This window comes from Sus scrofa, chromosome 3 (assembly GCF_054392235.1).
Source record: "Sus scrofa isolate SSC_HxYL_T2T_F1_AM1 chromosome 3, Sscrofa_HxYL_maternal_Yorkshire_Landrace_v2.0, whole genome shotgun sequence".
NCBI lineage: Eukaryota > Metazoa > Chordata > Mammalia > Artiodactyla > Suidae > Sus > Sus scrofa.
This window is the reverse complement of record NC_139385.1, coordinates 47,396,167-47,414,085: the sequence shown is the minus strand read 5'-3', so window position 1 is coordinate 47,414,085 and position 17,919 is coordinate 47,396,167. Positions and strand designations below refer to the sequence as shown.

The following is a 17,919-nucleotide window of genomic DNA, read 5'->3' as shown; positions in this document are numbered from 1 at the left end:
TCACGGGCACAGCGGGCCGCGAAGCCCAGCCCAGAGTTGCGCGCCCCACCGCCGCCGCGGCCGCAGCGGAGCTCGAAGCTCCCCGCCCCTCGGGACAGCCCTTCCGGGTCAGGGATGGGGGAAAGGGGCGGGGCTAGTCCAGGGCCCGCCCACCGGCGCGAGGGGCGGGGCCTGCCGTACGTCGTCGCGCGTGACGAAGCCGTGTTCCCGCGGGGCGGTGGCGGCAGCGGCCTCAGGGCGGCGGTGGCGTGGAGGCAGCTGCTGGCGCCTCCGGCTCTCGGGGTTCCCTTGACCCGGCTTCTGTGGCCCCGGTTAGGTCATGGCCGGTGGCTTCGCAGGGGGACGGACGTTGCCATGGGTGAGCGTGACCGGCCGCGGAGCTCCGTGCCCAGAGGGGCCACGTTGGAGACGGACGACGGAGCGGGCGAGCCGCCGCTGCCCAGCCCGCGTCTCCTTCTCAGTCCGCCGTCTGTGGCTCCCCTCGGGGGTCCCTCCTCAGGTCCCTCCTCTCCGGTCCCTCTACCTGTGTCATCCCTCAGGTCCCCCCCCCCCCCAGGTTCTCTCAGGTCTCTCCACCATGTCCCCCCTCTGTTCCCTCCCCTCCGGTCCCCCCACCAAGTCCTCTCTCAGGTCCCCCCCCTCAGTTCTCCTTCTCAGGTTCCCCTGCCATGTCCCCCCTCCGTCCCCTCCTCTCAGGTCCCCCCCTTCAGGTCCCCCTACCTGTGTCATCTCTCAGCCGCCCCCCCCCCAGTTCTCTCAGGTCCCCTCACCATGTCCCCCCTCCATTCCCTCCTCTCTCAGGTCCCCCCTCAGTTCTCCTCAGGTTCCCCCACCATGTCCCCCCTCCGTTCCCTCCTCTCAGGTGCCCCCCTCAGGTTCCCCCCCCCAGGTTCTCCCTCTCAGGTCCCCCCCTCACGTCCCTCTGCCTGTGTCATCCCTCAGGCCCCCTCCCTAGTTCTCTCAGGTCCCCCCACCTTTTCCCCCCTCTGTTCCTCCTCTCAGGTCCCCTCCTCAGGTCCCTCTGCCTATGTTATCCCTCAGTTCCCCCCTCAGTTTCTCTCAGGTCCCTCCCCCTCCGGTCCCCCCCTCCGGTCCCCCCACCATGTCCTCTCTCAGGCCCCTCCCCCTCAGTTCTCCTCAGGTTCCTCCACCATGTCCCCCCTCAGGTCTTCTTCAGGTCCCCCCTCCGTTCCCTCCTCTCAGGTCCCCTCCTCAGGTGCCTCTGCCTGTGTCATCCCTCAGGTCCGCCCCCCAGGTTCTCCCTCTCAGGTCCCCCCCTCAGGTCCCTCTGCCTGTGTCATCCCTCAGCACCCCCCCATTCTCTCAGGTCCCCCCACCTTGTCCCCCCTCCGTTCCCTCCTCTCAGGTCCCCTCCTCAGGTCCCTCTGCCTGTGTTATCCCTCGGTCCCCCCCAGTTTCAGGTCCCTCCCCTCCGGTCCCCCCACCATGTCCTCTCTCAGGTCTTCTTCAGGTCCTCCCTCCGTTCCCTCCTCTCAGGTCCCCCCCCCCCCAGGTTCCTCTACCTGTGTCATCCCTCAGGTCCCTCCACCCATGTATCCCTTCAAGTCCTCTCTCAGGCCCCCCACCCATCTCGCCCCTCTGACTTCCCTTGATCCCAGATCTCCCCACCCACTCTGTCCCCTTCAGGGACCCCCTTTCCCCCCAAAGGGTTCTAGAGACCTGAGCGAGCCGTGTAGTGACTGTTCCGGCTGCATCTTGAGGTCTGTCGGGGAGCTGGACACGAGGCAGATTTGTGTTCGATTTGCAAGCTGGGTGCAGAGGACAAAGCGTGTCTTGTGATGTGAGTCAGTGATGGACTCCGGGTGCCGCTGTTGCGCGGCCTGTGGCTTGGACGGCAAGTGGGCGAGGCTCGCAGGGAGTGGAAGGGGCCTGTTGGAGACAGAGTCCAGGAGATGAGGGCCCAGGAAAGGAGTCGTGAGCTTGCTCTCCTGGGACCCGTGTCGGGTCTTGCCCTGCCACCATCTGCCAGGGTGTAGACGGCGGCTTGCACGGGGAGTGGTTCTGGTGCTGAGTGGGTGGAGGCCAGGGGTGCTGCTCGGCACCCACGCGCCCCTGCCACCCTGGCTTGGTGAGTCCAGAGTTCTGGCTTTGAGGCCGCTTCTTGCTCCTCCACAGCTGCTGTGTGCTGGGCAGCGCCTGGGTTGACGTCTCCCTCCCGGGTCGGTCTCTGATGGGCAGATGTGCCAGTGGCAGCGCGGGGGTGAGCTGCTTCCCCGGTGTCTGGAGGCCCTGAGCGGGTCTGGGCCGAGGTCTGTGGAGCTTGGTCTCCCGCCAGTGTCCCAGCAGCCCTGTCAGGACAGTTTCACGCTTCCGTCACCTGAATCATCCAAAATGACATCTGAGGCCCCGGGATTTTGCGCGGCTCCGAGCTGGGTCAGCTGGTGCACCTACCTGCCTGCCTGGCCCTGCCACTAGGTGGGGACACAGGCCCATGCAGCCGCTGTCGCTGTCCCATATCCACAGGCCAGGCCCACCTTTCCCTTTCTGTCTCGGGACCCTTTGGTTCTGAACCTTTTCAAGCTCCTGTTATGAGATGACAGCAGGGTATTTACTGTGTTAGGAACAAAAATGGAGACGCTGTTACGCTTAATACTTTTTACGGAAAACCGGCGATAATAAATCCGCTGCAGGTAGACGTGGCATCTTAACAAAAGACAGTTTTGTTCAGCCTTGGTTTTAGGCTTGTGCCGGTAGGTTGCTTAAAGGCGCTGCAGTTTCGGCTTCTGCCTTCAGGCGGTTCTGACTCCGCCTGTCACGTAGGGAGCCTCAGGAGCATCTCGTGTATCCTTTCTGGAGAACCGGTGTGAGAAAGAAAGTTTTTTTTTTTTTTTTGTCTTTTTAGGGCCGCACCTGTGGCATATGGAGGTTCCCAGGCTAGGGGTTGAATCAGAGCTACAGCCGCCGGTCTCCAACGCAGCCACGGCAGCGCCGGATCTGAGCCGCGTCTGCGACCTACACCGCAGCTCCCGGCAGCGCTGGATCCTTAATCCACTGAGCGAGGCCAGGGATCGAACCCACAACCTCATGGTTCCTAGTCGGATACTACTACTCCGGAAAGACAGTTCTTAGCAGCCCTGTGAAAGTCGGACCTCATGGCCCGGGAGGCACCTTGAGAACCATGTGTGGCCACCTTGCACCCTTTCTGGTGTTCTGTCCACGTTGATGTGCTGATTTTTGATTCCTTTTTTGTCAATGAGGAAGGTCAGACGGGAACATTTAGCAGAGTTTTCTGAGGCGCGACGAGCTTGCGGAAATCTGCGTTGTCGTCAGGGCTGCCTTGCCCCTCAGTCTCGCTGAGGCCCGGCTCTTTGCGATTCCCGGAGGACCCAGGACACGGGCTGCGGCAGAGGCCGCGGGTGGTCTCAAGGGTCCTGGTCCTCTCCCCTCTTGGGGTCTGTGGAGAGATAGGGCTGCTGCGGTTCTCTTGGTGTCTTGCTACTCTTAAGCCATAGTTAATAGACTTTAATTATTTATTTATTTATTTATTTATTTTTTTGTCTTTTTTTTTTTTTTTTTTGTCTTTTGTTGTTGTTGTTGTTGCTATCTCTTGGGCCGCTCCCGCGGCATATGGAGGTTCCCAGGCTAGGGGTTGAATCGGAGCTGTAGCCACCGGCCTACGCCAGAGCCACAGCAACGCGGGATCCGAGCCGCGTCTGCAACCTACACCACAGCTCACGGCAACGCCGGATCGTTAACCCACTGAGCAAGGGCAGGGACCGAACCCGCGACCTCATGGTTCCTAGTCGGATTCGTTAACCACTGGGCCACGATGGGAACTCCAAGACTTTAATTTTTTGGAGCAGTTGTAGGTTTACAGAAAAACCAAGCCGGAGGCACAGAGTCCCTCTGTGCCCCCTGCTGCACTCATGCCGTGTCACACCTCTGTGTCCACGAGGCGGGGTTGTCAGGATTCTGAGCTGATAGCAGCACGGTGCTGACTGGCGCTGGGCCCGGCGCCCCCTTCCCGCCCCAGGCCCCCGGGCTCCCCTGGGACAGGGTTTCAGGGTTGGTTTCGATGGCCTCAGCCCCTGTGAGTGCGCCGCGTGGGGCTTTTGCGGGATGTCCGTCAGCTGGGGTTTGTCGAATGTCTTTCTCGCGGTTGGGCGAGGAGGCGCTGACTGCTTCTCGGACTGCGGCCTCTCGTGTCCTGCTTCCCTCCCCGAGACACCTCACCTGGGACGGGCAGTGGGGGGGGCGATGGGTGCTCGAGGGGACGGCAGCGGTGGGATGGCGGGGGGAGAGCTCGCAGTGTCGTAGAAGCAGCCGTGACAAAGCAGGGCTGAGGGAACTGGGGGCCTGACACCCGTGAGCACCTGACCTGGGCACCTGGCTGGGAGCCCTGCAGCAGGGGGAGCGGAGGCTCTGCTTTGGGGATGGGCTCCTTGGTCCCAGTGGCTGGGCTCTGTCCAGAGAGCACACATCCCCCCGGCTTAGCCCATGTTCCCTGGATCCGGCGGGTACCCCTGCCCAGCCAGCCTGCTCTTTCCTGGCTGGGCTTGCTCTCCGGGAAGCTAATGGGGTTATGGGTTTGGGCTGCTGTCTCCTCGGAATCCCCCTCAGGTGTTTTCTTCTTTTTCTTTTTAGGGCCGCACCCGTGGCATCTGGAGGTTCCCGGGCTAGGGGTCCAATTGGAGCTGCAGCCGCCGGCCTACACCCCAGCCCCAGCAACGCCAGATCCTTAACCCCCTGAGCGAGGCCACGAACCTGCGTCCTCATGGATCCTGGTTGGGTTCCTGAACTGCTGAGCCACGGCAGGAACTCCCCTGTTGGCTTTTCTGGGAGGCCTTACTCTGAAAGCCTGCTTCCATTGGCTTCGCCCCTTGGGATCCACGTGAGGCTTCGAGGACCCTGGCTGTGCTGGTCACAGGAGACTGGCTCCTGTGGAGGGCCAGGCTCCATGGGGAGCAGGCAGGAGGGGAGGCGGGCAGTGAGGGTGTGCCGTGGACCAGGGGGTGACCGTGGGCACTGGCAGGTGCTCCATGAGGAGTGGGCTGGACTGCGAGGTGGGGGGCCCCGCTCCAGGCCATCCTCGCCACCTTCCCAGCGCTTGGGGTGGGAGCAGCCTGGAGTCCCACGGCCATCTGGGCCTTACCCCACACTGTCCTGGTGACAACTGCTTTGTGGAAGAGTGTCTCCTTCCTAGAAAATGTGGGTTCCGTTCCATCATTCTCTGCTGACATGTCCTTACCGAGTGAGGATCCTGAGTAAGACTCAAGGCTCCCGGCTTTTCTTTCTTTTTTTCTTTTCTTCTTCTTCTTTTTTTTGGGGGGGTGCACCTGCAGCATATGAAAATTCCCTGGCCAGGGAACAGACTTGTGCCGCAGCAGTGACCGGCGCTCCTGGGCTGGGATTCAGATCCAAGCTGCAGTTGTGACTTGTGCCGCAGCTTGTGGCAATGCAGATCCTTAACCCACTGAGCGGGGCCAGGGGTTGAACCCATGTCCTCAGGGAGACTATGTTGTGTCCTTAACCCATTGAGCCACAGTGGGAGCTCCTCGCCTTTTGTTATTGTCACAGAAAAGTATCAGGTGTCCTAAACACAGTCACGGTTTCACTGGAAGAGTAAACCCTGCAGGTGAAGGGACAGGATGCTTATCAGCATAGCCCGGTGCCCGGAAGCAGCCAGCTGCAGGGGTTCTATGTCAGAGGGTGTTCTCGTGACCTGTACTTACTTGGGGCAGCCTGTGGGCCTGGTTAGGGGAGTCTTTGGCATGTCCGGCCGCCCCCTTCCTCAGCACTGAAGACCTGACGCGGTACCTCGCCCCTGCTCCACGGTGGGCTCCCGGGCTGCCGTGAGGGCCACGCTCTCCTCTTGGTTCCTCCTTCACTGGGTGCCCTTCTCACCCTCACTCGGGAGATGGAGTGGCCCTTGAAAGATGCGCTGGGCCTGGTCTCTGCGGAAGGCGGAGCTGGAGCCCGCACAGCGGGAGGACTTGGTCGTGGCGCCGGGTGATGGGCCGAGCCTGCTCTGGTTAAGGGCTGTGAAGGGCACCGGTTGCGCCGAAACCTAGCACCTTGGCATGAGGTTCATTTTGAGCTGAAGGCAAGTGAGAATCGGTAGATGCAGAAAGAAGCCTTCTTGGAGCGTCCCTTATCCGACTGAGAGCAAATTCTGGGCAGTAAGGCTGCCAAAAATTCCTCCTGCAGGGTGGGCCTGCTCCCGGGAGATGCTGTGACTAAAATTCTGTCCCAAGTCCCTTTCTGGGGGGAGTTTCGCGGCGCTGAAAGTGACGGAAAGACGCTCCGGCCTGTGTAGGCGGACACATCACAGTTTCCTATGTTTGATTGTTCTCTTAAACAATCGTCTTTTCTTTTTTATTTTATTTTATTTATTTATTTTATTTTTTATTTTTTTTGTCTTTTGTTGTTGCTATTTCTTGGGCCGCTCCCGTGGCATATGGAGGTTCCCAGGCTAGGGGTTGAATCGGAGCTGTAGCCACCAGCCTACGCCAGAGCCACAGCCATGCGGGATCCGAGCCGCGTCTGCAACCTACACCACAGCTCACGGCAACGCCGGATCGTTAACCCACTGAGCAAGGGCAGGGACCGAACCCGCAACCTCATAGTTCCTAGTCGGATTCGTTAACCACTGCGCCACGACGGGAACTCCAAACAATCGTCTTTTCTAAAGAGACTTGTCTTTCCTCTAAGAAGGCTTTTCTCCCAGCTCCTTTCCCCTGTTGAACTAGGTATGTGAGCATCCAGTTGAAACCGTTTCCAGAGCCAGCTACTTTGCTTGGCACCCAAGTGCCAAAACATGAATAAATGAACTTTTTTCTCCTGTTAATGTGTTGTCCCTCTCGTCCACACACCTCAGTTACTGAACATTAGAGGGTAGAGGAGAAGCTATTTCCTGCCTCCAGCCTCCTTCACCACAGAGGCTCCGTCACTTGGCCAGACATGGATGTGGGTGAGGCAGAGGGAGAGGAGGGGCTGGGGACCCCGCACCCTCCTTTTGCCCCACTCGCCTTGTGTGTGACGTCACACTTGCAAAAATCGCCAGGATACGTGGGAGAATCAAGATGATCCCTTGGCAGACAAGTGATGGGTTCTCATCCCAAACCCACCATTGTCAGGCCGTGAAGGTGGATGAGAAAAGTAGTTCCAGTGCAGGAGGGGACCCGTGCAGGCCGTGGAGAAGGAGGGGCGTGCCTTCTGCAGGGTGGGCAGTTTGTTGTCATCTTGGGAAGCCACACATAGCGGAAAATTGAAAAATAAAATTTAGCTTTTTCCTGTGTTTGGTTTAAATTGGGTTCAGAATGTCCTACATAGGAAACACAAAGGAGATGGGCCGAGCACCACCTCCTGTGTCCCGAACTGGTCGTTTCCGTGGTGCTCAGAGAGACCCATGAGTCCCTTGGCCGCATTGCCTGGGCCAACGGGAGACACGCAGCCTCGGCCAGCTCTGGTGAACCTCTGGCCTCAGGAGGAGCTGGGAGCGACCTGCGAGCAGCAGATGACTGCCCCTCCTGCAAGCCACACCGTAACCAGGTGCGGAGGTGCTGGCCAGAGGCGTGCTGCAGTGAGTCGGAATGTTTGTATAGAAACCTTATTTTTCAGGTTGCAAGTCCGAGAGGTCATAGCCATATTTTTGTATAGATAAGAACATAGTTTCTGAATTTGGGGTAGCTTTATTTATTAATTTGTTTTTTTGACCCTACCCTTGGCACGCGGAAATTCCCTGGCCAGGGATGGAACTCATGCCTCAGTGGTGACCTGTGCCACAGCTGCAGCAGTGCTGGATCCTTAACCCGCTGTACCACAAGGGAGCTTCCATTCAGTAGCTCCTTTATTTTATTTTATCTTTTCGTCTTTTTGCCTTTTTTTCTAGGGCTGCTCCTACAGCACATGGAGGTTCCCAGGTTAGGGGTCTCATCGGAGCTGTAGCCGCCGGCCTACGCCAGAGCCACAGCAACGCGGGATCCGAGCCACGTCTGCGACCCACACCACAGCTCACGGCAACGCCGGATCCTTAACCCACTGAGCAAGGCCAGGGATCGAACCTGCGTCCTCATGGATACTAGTCAGGTTTGTTTCTGCTGAGCCACAGTGGGAATTCTGATGATAATATCTTTTGATGAAAGATCCTTAATCAAGGAACACCCAGGAAATCATTCACAGGCTGAGATCAACCCACCTCCAGTTTCTAAATACTGACCAAAAGTCTCAGTCTTTATCCTGGGAGGGCCCTTTGAGCCTCACGTGGGCATGGGGACCCCACATGCCCAGGGCTGCCTTCAGTACAGGGCTAAAGAAAGATAGGTGGAGACAGGAGAAAGACAAATAACCCAATTAAAAAGTGCACAGAGGGAATTGTGGCGCATTGAAAATGAATCCAGCTGGCATCACAAGGACATGGGGATCCCTGGCTCGCTCAGTGGGTTGAGGAGCCAGCGTTGCCGTGAGCTGTGGTGTAGGTCGCAGGTGTGGCTCGGATCCCGTGTTGCTGTGGTGTCAGCTGGTGGCTGCAGCTCCATTTGGACCTCTAGCCTGGGAACTTCCATATTCCATGGGTGCAGCCCTAAAAAGCAAGAAAAAAAATGCACAAGCTGGTTCCCTTGTGGCGCAGCCAGTTAAAGATCTGGTTTTTTCTCTGTAGTGGCTTGGGTCAGTGCTGAGGTGTGGGTTTGATCCCTGGTCTGGGAATGTCCATATCTGCAGGTGTGGTCAAAAAAAATGGCACAAACAGGAGTTCCCATAGCGGTGCAGTGGAAGGGGATCTGACTGGGAACCACGAGGTCGTGGGTTTGATCCCTGGCCTCGCTCAGTGGGTTAAGGATCTGGTGTTGCCGTGAGCTGCGGTGTAGGTCGCAGACGCAGCTCAGATCTGGCGTGGCTGTGGCTGTGGTGTAGGCCGGCAGCTGTAGCTCTGAATCGACCCTGATCCTGGGAACCTCTATATGCCGCGGGTGTGGGCCTAAAAAGCAAAAAATAAAGATTAAAAAAAATGGCACAGACATTTCCCCAGAGAAGATAGGTTGATGCCCAACAAGGACCCGAAGAGATTGCTGGTAAAGTGCAGGTCAGAACCGCCGCAAGAACCATTCCCTCCTTCTCTGGGGATTGTGATAACAGAATTGCAAAATGACAGGTGCTGATGAGCATGTGGAGACATCGGAACCCTCGTGTGTGGCCGATGAGGAGGTGAAACAGAGCAGCTATTGAGGAAGACTGTCGGTTTCTCAGAAGGTTAAGCACCGAGTTCCCGGGTGACCCCGCAGCTCCATGCCTGGGTCCACCCCCGAGAGAGCTGAACTGGAGACAGGCCCTTGCCAGACCCCTGCCTGCCCGCCTTCGTTCCTGCGCAGTCACGGCAGCCAAGGTGGAAACGGCCCCCATACGACGACGATGACGGGTGACGGATGAGTAGAGTGTGGTCCCTGCACAGACGAGACGCAGGGACCACGGTCATGTACTTGACCTGAGTTCCCTTGTATGAAACGTCCAGAACAGGCACATCCAGAGACGGAGACCAGAGCGGTGCGTGCCAGGGGCTGGGTGAGAGGGTGGGGAGTGACTGCTAATGGCTGCAAGGTTCATTTTGGGACGATGGAAACGTCTGGAACTGGACAGGGGTGATGGTGGCACGAGGGAGACCAGCGAGACTCCCTCCCTTTCTGTCTGAGCGGGGACAGTGCGGGGGGACGGTGTCAGGGTTGAACGTGTGTGGGTGCCGAGAGGCTGCCTCTCGTCACCCAGCCTCTCCCACAGGGATTCTCCCGCCGAGAGCTGTACTTTGGGGTCTTGGAAGCAACCCCCCCACCCGCGGCAGGAGGAGCTGTTTCCTGAGATGGCGAAGGGCGTGGAGCCCTGGGAGCCACGTTGCAGCGCTGCCGCTTTCCACGTGGCCTCTTCTCTTGGCAGGTTGTCTGCAGCGAGTCTTATGTGGCTGTTAGACATCTTCCCAGCAGAACCCTCAGAGGATTCTAAATTTCACTTGCACTCTTTACATTTTCATTAAGAGCTTTCACCCAGAGAAAATGATGGATTAGATTTTACCGTTGGAAAGAAGCCAGATAAAATTAGATGGCTTTTGGTCCCCAAGGCCTTTTGGTCCGCCCCTCAACCCTGGTTTTTCTGGGTCTTTGCTTTTCTCCCTCGGTTCCCAGCAAACAGGTGCCTGCGGATGTGTGTTCACTAAAAGCCCTGAGGCCTGCAGCTCTCTGGGAGCCTCTCTGCATTCTTTGCACGAGGGATTTGGCTTTTGTTCCAATCTCCTCCGGCCTAGGACAGCTTTGGGCCTTGGGCTCCTCCTTGGGGAGGGTGTTTTTCCTCTCTTCTCTTGAGTAAATAAAGCTTGTTAGTCATTAGTCCTTGAGAGCCGTAAGCCGGTAGAGTATTTTGCTGCACCAAAGAAATTAATCCAATTCCTTGTCTGTCTCCTTCTTGGCAAAGTTAACCCCCTGTCTTACCCTCTAAATATAATAGCGTTTGCCTCCCAACCTGCCGCTTTGAGCAGAACTGGGTTCCAATAGGCAACCGTCTTGTGTTACCATTTGGGGATGTGGTGAATTACAAAGGCAGCTGCTGTTTCTTCCTGCACCACAACAAGGAAGAAAGATTATTCTGCAGGAACACCAGCTTAGATGGGTCTGGAGGAGCCGACGAAACCATCGGGGAAGCCCCCTAAGGTGGCAGGGGGAGCGGACATAGGGGGGTTATTCATGGGACTGTCAGTTTCTTTAAATGAAATTCCATGTGGTGTTTGTTTCGGCAGCGCACGCACTGAAACTGGAATGACAGAGGCATGAGCATGGCCCCTGTGCAAGGATGACGTGCAAACGTGTGAGTCGGCGTTTCCAGAAGAGTGATGTTCAGGTGGGTACCCTGCCCCCACTGTCAGGATTTCAAGACACAATGGCCTGGCCTGAAAAAAATCACATTAAATTTTATGCTATCACATACACAAAAAAAAAAAGAATAGAAGAGAAAAAGAGTTCCCACCGTGGCTCAGCAGTTAACGAACCGGACTAGTCTCCGTGAGGACTCAGATTCCATCCCTGGCCTCGCTCTATGGGTTAAGGCTCTGGCGTTGCCATGAGCTGTGCTGTAGGCCGGCAGATAACAGCTCGGATTCGACTCCTAGCCCGGGAATCTCCTCATGCTGTGGGTGCGGCCCTGAAAATACCAAAAAAAAAAAAAAAAAAAAAAAAAAGAAAAAGCTATGGTTTGCATTTGGGAAAATGTATAAAAATAAAACCTACGTTCATTTCACACGACGAACTGTAGGTTGGGGCACCTGGCCCAGCCTTGGTTGGTGAAGCTGTGTGGAGTGTAGGTTCTGAGAGCGATCCTCAAGGCTGGGGAGAGCCGCATCCGGGTGGGGTTTCTATGAGGACAGCACGAGGCGGCCTCAAGGCCGCCGGGGTCTCTGTTTCGCCTGACTTCCTGCGCTTCTGCTTCTTGCCACTAGATGCCTGTGAGTGCCGCTGGCAAGGACCGCAGGCGGTGGGATAATAAATCTGTTCCCGGCAATCAGTGGATATGTCTCAACTCCACATGGAGTTCAGCAGAGACCTTGAGCAGATTTCAGCCTGTCTCGCCCCCACATGTCCCAGCATTTTCAATTAACCGCGTGGGAAGAAGTCGGCCCGCTTACAGCAAAGGAGATTTTTGTGCTGTGTTCAGACGCAGGCAAATCCTAGCGCATGTGCCTGGGAGCCTGAGAGGACCCCTGTGGGCAGAAGGACCTGGTCACGAATGGGGGTGAAAGCCTCCCCATTCTGCAGTGCCAGCCTCGGCAGACTCGGGACACCCGCCGAAAAGCGTTCCTTCCACGCCCACCCCCGAATTTTAACGTCCCAGAGGTACTTTTTTGGCAGCTGAAAGTTTAAGGAACAGTTTTATTGGTTTCTTGATGTTATTTCAAGGGGGTGCCCAGCTCTCTTGGAACATTTGTGGGATCGTGGGTTCAGGGGACATGAGTGAAGTCCCAGAGGTGGGAGGGCCCTGGTGGGTGAGGTGTGACCACTGGCTGCCCCTGGGGCTCTGGACCAGACCTTGGAGCCAGTGTCCTGTTACGGCCTCCACTGGGACAGAGTCTGCCTTTGTCACGCACAGGGCCACTGGCAGCTGTGGGCTGTTCTCTTGGTTGATTGTCCCTTTTCCCCTGTGCGGGGTGCCTGGCGGGGAGCAGATTTGGGGTGGCTTCCTGGCACTGCCAGCTACACACGGCCGCTGAGCCCTGGAAGGAAGGGGTGGCTGCTCGGGACTGAGGCGAATGCATTCGGGAGGCGGAGGCTTGCCGCCGGACAGTGACAGCGGTTTAGTGTCTCAGAAGGTCCTTCCGTGGTCAGGTGGGGACACTCCGGATCTTTTGGGTTAGTTATCAAGGGAATTCCTCTGTCGTCTTTGACTTCTTGAATGTGCGTGGCTGCTAGAAAACGTCAAATTGTATCCGTCGCTCATGTGATATTTCTCTTGGACAGAGCCCGCCTTCTTGGAACACGCCCATGTGTGCACACAAACACACGAGCCCACCCACAGGTGCACACACGTGCCGCCCCGTCCCGATTGTCCCGGGTTGCTCACAGTGCTGAGAACCTTGCTGTGTCCGGCAGAGACGCCGGAGGAGGTGAGACTCACCAGCCCCTGTGCTCCAGCTCTCTCTCCGCCACTTTTCCACGTTCAAAATGAAAACACTGGTTTTCTACCAATTTCTTTTTTAAAAATTGAGATGAAATGCATATCATGTAAAATTAGCCATTTTGTTTTATTTTTTGCTTTTTAGGGCCCCACCTGTGGCATATGGAGGTTCCCAGGCTGGGGCTGAATTGGAGCTGTAGCCGCCGGCCTACACCACAGCCACAGCAACACTGGATCCGAGCTGCATCTGCAGCTTGCACCACAGCTCACAGAAATGCCGGATCCTTAACCCACTGCTCGAGGCCAGGGATTGAACCCGCGTCCTCATGGATGCTAGTCAGATTCGTTAACTGCTGAGCCACGACGGGAACTCCATGTTAACTATTTTATTTTATTTTTTTTTAATTTTTTTTTGTCTTTTGTCTTTTTTTGTTGTTGTTGTTGTTGCTATTTCTTGGGCCGCTCCCTCGGCATGTGGAGGTTCCCAGGCTAGGGGTCTAATCGGAGCTGTAGCCACCGGCCTACACCAGAGCCACAGCAACGTGGGATCCGAGCCGAGTCTGCAACCTACACCACAGCTCACGGCAACGCCGGATCGTTAACCCGCTGAGCAAGGGCAGGGACCGAACCCGCAACCTCATGGTTCCTAGTCGGATTCGTTAACCACTGCGCCACGACGGGAACTCCCATGTTAACTATTTTAAATTCAACAGTTCAGTAGGATTTGACACAGAGTTGTGCAGCCACCTCCTCTGCCTGGTTCTAGAACATTCTTATCCCTCAAGAGAACCTGTCCCCATCAGTGGCCCCTCCTTGCTCACCACTCTGGCACCTCCTCCTCTGCTCTCGCCATGCACCTGTCTGTTCTGGGTGCTCCATGTGGAGTCAGGCGCTGGTACCTCACGTGTCAGGCTTCTCAGCTTTGTGTTTTCGAGGTGCATCCGTGTTGTGGCGCGTGTCACAGTGTCCTTCCTTTTTGAGGCTCAGTCACAGTCCCTGTGTAGACGGACGCTCTGCTCATCCCGGAGGGATGCTTGGGCTGTGCTGCCGTGAACGTGGGCACAGGGTGTCTGATGCCTGCTCTCACTGCCCCGGGGCTGCCTTGCGAGCTGCGCCCGCCGCCTCCTGGAGAGGCGCTGATGGTGCTGGGTGCCAGGGCGGCGTACATCTCTGCTCCCGAGAGGCCCTTTCTGGGTGGCTCTGGGCGCCCGAGGCCTTTGTGACGCGTGAGGCCAGAGCTCACTTCTCAGCCTAGGCGGAGCGTGGGGCCAGCTTGTGTGGTCTTGGGGCCCGAGGTCTGTCTTTGCACCTGGGAGCTGCTGGTGCTCAAGGCCTGGCCCCTCTGGGTGCACCTGAGACAGGTGGAGGTGTGGCCGTGCTGTTGGTTTGGGGTCTTCCTCTTGCCTTCTTGGGGGGGTGAGGTCTGTCGGGCAGGGGTATCAGTTGGGCACGTGGTGGGGGCGGTGCTGAGAAAACAGGAGAGGTGGAGGGGCTTGGCACAGCCTGAGCTGTGGAGGGGTGCGAGGGCCCCAGAGAACCCGGCGAAAGCAGCTCGGGAGAGCCCCCCAGACAGAGCTGGGGGGCGGGGGGAAGGCCTCGTTTGCGACCTCTGTCCTGGGGACTTCCTGTCCAGCTCCGCTGAGGGGCCTGCAGCTTCTCCTTTTTTTTTTTTTCCTTTTTTTTGTTTTTTTTTTTAGGTCCACCCCCGAGGCATATGGAGGTTGCCAGGCTTGGGGTCGAATCGGAGCTGCAGCTGCCGGCCTCCACCACAGCCACAGCAATTCTAGATCCGAGGTGCAACTGCGACTTGCACCACAGCTCATGGCAACGCCGGATCCTTTAGCCCACTGAGCGAGGCCAGGGACCGAACCTGCAACTTCATGGTTCCTGGTCGGATTTGTTTCCGCTGTGCTGTGACGGGAACTCCTGCAGCTTCTCTTTTTTGAGGATCTGTCGAGTGACACAGGAGAGCCATTTCGAAGTGAACAGCTCAGAGGCGTTTAGCACGTTCATGGCATTGTGAACCACCACCGCTGTCTGGTTCCAGAAGATTCTTACTGCCCCACCTGGAACCCCGAGTCCGTTAGCTGTCCTGCGCCCAGCCCTGCTCACCTTCCAATTTCTGTCAGGTCCTTGAGTGAGAGGAACTGCACGCTGTCTGTCCGTCTGTGTCTGGCTTCTCTCACCGCGCAGCCCGTCTGCCCACACGGCAGCCTGTGTTGTGGGCTGAGCTGCGTCCTGCTGCAGGCGTGGACCATGGTGCATCGCTCCGATGTCCATTGTGGAAGCTGGGTTGGGAATCTCCTGGCCTCGTAACCACTCCCTGGGCGGGACTCCTGGGCCCCCGGGCGTGGAGATGGCATCTGGTTGAGAAGGAGGAGCAGGAGGACGCCTGGCTCTGCCAAGGGCGCCCCCTGCGACTGCCGTGCGGGTGAAACAGCGTGAGGGCATCTGGTGGGTCATTGGAGGCAGAAGTCAAGAGCCTGACTGAATGAGTGTCCCGTGGCGGCCACAGCAAGTGCCCACAGGTGGGGGCCTGAGATTTCTCTCTGTCTGGAGTGGAGTCAGAGGTGGAGGTGTCTCAGGGCTGCGACCCTCCAGGGGCTCTGGGGGTTCCTTCTGGGCTTGTCCAGCTCCTGGGCCTGCAGGTGTGCCTGGGCTATGGCTGCGTCACTCCAGCCTCTGCCTCTGTCCTCACGTGGTTTCTCCTCTGTTAGGAGACCGGTCACTGGATTTAGGGCCACTTTGATCCAGGATGACCTCATCTTAAAGATCCTTCACCGAATTGCATGCTCAAGGACCCCATTTCCAAAAATGTCATAATCCAGTGTTCATGTATACTCATCGTGTTTCACAATTTTCTGTATTTTGTGATATTTTGACCTCATAAGAAACCTACTTCCAGGAGTTCCTGTTGTGACTCAATGGTAATGAATCTGACTAGTATCCATGAGGACGCAGGTTCAATCCCTGGCCTCACTCAGTGGGTTAAGGATCTGGTGTTGCCGTGAGCTGTGGCGCAGTCGCAGACACATCTTGGATCCTACGTGGCTGTGGCTGTGGCTGTGGTGTAGGCTGGCAGCGGTACCTCCAATTCCACCCCTAGCCTGGGAACCTCTGCAGGGACAGCCCTTAAAAAGCAAAACAAAAAACCCATCTACTTCCAGATGCCACAGCACTTCCTTATCCACCTCTCCCACATGCTGCCAGTGTAACTCCTGCCCGAAGTCACCCGGGACCAGGGATCAGACGGCTGGGGACAGCTGTGCCCCTACCCCCTGGAACTGGTAAAGGCCTTCCCCTGGTTCTGCTTCTCCATGGCCCTGTGTGTGTGACCCCGTCTCTGGGACCTGCGACTCAAATCAGCTTTGTCTTCCCGAGCTGTTTGTCTCTCTTCTGTGGCCCCACCTGACTGGCCATCCTTAGGGACCCTGTTCAGTCCCCCACATGGACTGCACACATGATGTTAGGCCAGCAGGTCTGGCTCCTGTCCATGTCCCTTGATGCACGCTGGGACAGAGTGACCAGTCACCTACTGGGATGACTCCGTCCCAAGGCCGAGGCCCCGGGAACCTCCGTCTGGGCTCTGAGGTGCTACTGACTCAGTGCGTTTCAGATTAGCAGGAAGTTCCTGAGAGGAAAACCACAAGCGTTATTTTTCTTTAATTCCAGCCATTCTGTGGTTTTTGGAGATGGCGTTTAAAGATTTGTTTTTGATTTTTATCTCAAAGAGAATTCAGAAGAGCCCGTGGGTTGGGCTCCAGAGAAAATACAGACAGAAGCCGTGAGCTTGCACCAGGCAGCCTTGGAGGGTGAGTGGGCAGGATGGGCCTCGGGGTGCACGGTGGGGGAGGAGGCGCTGCTGCCTGGAACCCCAGCCTGGGCCACGTGGGTCCATCCCCCCACAGAGGTTTTAGGGGGAGGTTCGCTTTCATTGTCACTGGCCAGGACAGCACAGCTTGTCCCTGTTCTCATCACACAGAGAGGGTGACCATGCCTCAGGGGTCCCGTTGGCCTCCATGGGGGACCAGCTGGAGAATGGAGAGGGGGCCCCTAGGACAGGGGGTAGGGGATGGGGGGAGGGGCGGTGGAGGCCAGGGAGGGAGCCGCTGCTCTGGCCACCCCCCTGGGAGGGAGGAACTTGCTCTAGGGGCAGAGCTCAGATCTCGTGGAGCAGAGCTAAGACCCTGGGGTCTTCCCTCTGGGTCAGGCCCACCTAGATTCTGGAATGGTCTCTGTGCTGGGGGAGGGTCAGCAAGTTCTTAGGGAAAAACAAAGCAAATTCAGCGTGGAAGCTCTCTTGGGCTGTGGGGTCCTCTGGGGAAGGGGAGATGCTGACACATCAGCGGCGTACCCCAGGGCCGCCTAGGTGGACCGCGTGCTGGTCAGGGATGCGTGGTGCGCCTGGCGGGCTGGCCAGCGTGGGAACAGCTCCCCGCTGTCTGGACTTGCTGATCTTCAGTTTCTAAAGAGAGGGGGCCTGGCCTTCCAGGGACCCCAGTTGGCATCTGCCTGATGTTGCCTCACACTGGGCTGGACGACCGCCCCCAGCACGGCCTGGCAGGACGCAGGGCCATCTCCACGCTGCCTGTTTCTGGGCCTGTCCCCCTGATGGTTCCATCAGCACCGTGTCCACCAGGCCTCCTTCCCCCTCAGTAACCTTGAAGCCTGAAAGGTCTCGTTCCTTGTTGAATTCTCTCCGCTCGTTCCGTTTCTTAGTTTGTGTTTGTGTCCCAGTGTCCTCGCCTCGGCTGTGGGGAGCCCCGAGCCTGTTCGTGGGTCAGTGCTGATGGTCTGGACCAAAGATGTGGCGGCTCTGCTGTCCCGGCCCAGCCCTGGTTGTGGCTGCTCTGCAGAGCCTGGTGCCTTTCAGCGGGTGGCAGGGATTGGCAGGTATTCCAGGGGCCATGGTGGGGGGAGCTCAGAACATGTGAACCTTTGTCTGTGCATCTGCCCTGCAGCTGCTTGTGTTGAGACTGTGCCTCGAATTCCACCCAGTTCCACAGCCTCGCTCCGGGTGCTGCCGCTGCGTGTGTGCGACTGGGGTCTCAGCCGCGGACTCGCACGCCTGCTGCTCAGAGCTCTTGTCTCTTCTCCGTCCTCGTCTGCGGCCCGTGACCCCGCCCAGCCCCACAGCTGTGGCCACCGGCTCTGTGGTCCCTTCCTCGGTAAGGACACCTGCCTTGTCCTCTCCTTCAGCACCTTCAGGGTTGCGCGTTCCAGAAAGGGCGGAACTGGTTTGGGAACAGATGACTAGAGAGGCAGAAGGGACCTGGGCGCTGAGGGCCTGGCCCCCGCTCGGAACTTTGGTGA

General features: G+C 57.6%; 1 long non-coding RNA gene and 1 pseudogene across 7 annotated transcripts in view; both read left to right on the top strand.

Annotated features, from left to right (window-relative positions):
* Nucleotides 1-201: 201 nt before the first annotated feature.
* LOC106509720 (uncharacterized) overlaps nucleotides 202-17,919 on the top strand; it is an 85,325-nt gene continuing 67,607 nt past the window's right edge. For 4 of the 7 annotated variants that reach the window (XR_014841052.1, XR_014841048.1, XR_014841047.1 and 1 more), the window contains exons 1-4: nucleotides 202-358; nucleotides 9,113-9,501; nucleotides 9,733-9,885; nucleotides 10,739-10,839. This is a non-coding gene — a long non-coding RNA (uncharacterized LOC106509720). Of the gene's footprint in view, nucleotides 359-9,112; nucleotides 9,502-9,732; nucleotides 9,886-10,738; nucleotides 10,840-11,434; nucleotides 11,829-17,919 lie in introns of all 7 variants that reach the window. The other 3 variants (XR_014841057.1, XR_014841060.1, XR_014841055.1) reach the window with 2 other exon arrangements.
* On the top strand, nucleotides 10,723-10,820 carry LOC146404614 (U6 spliceosomal RNA; annotated as a pseudogene).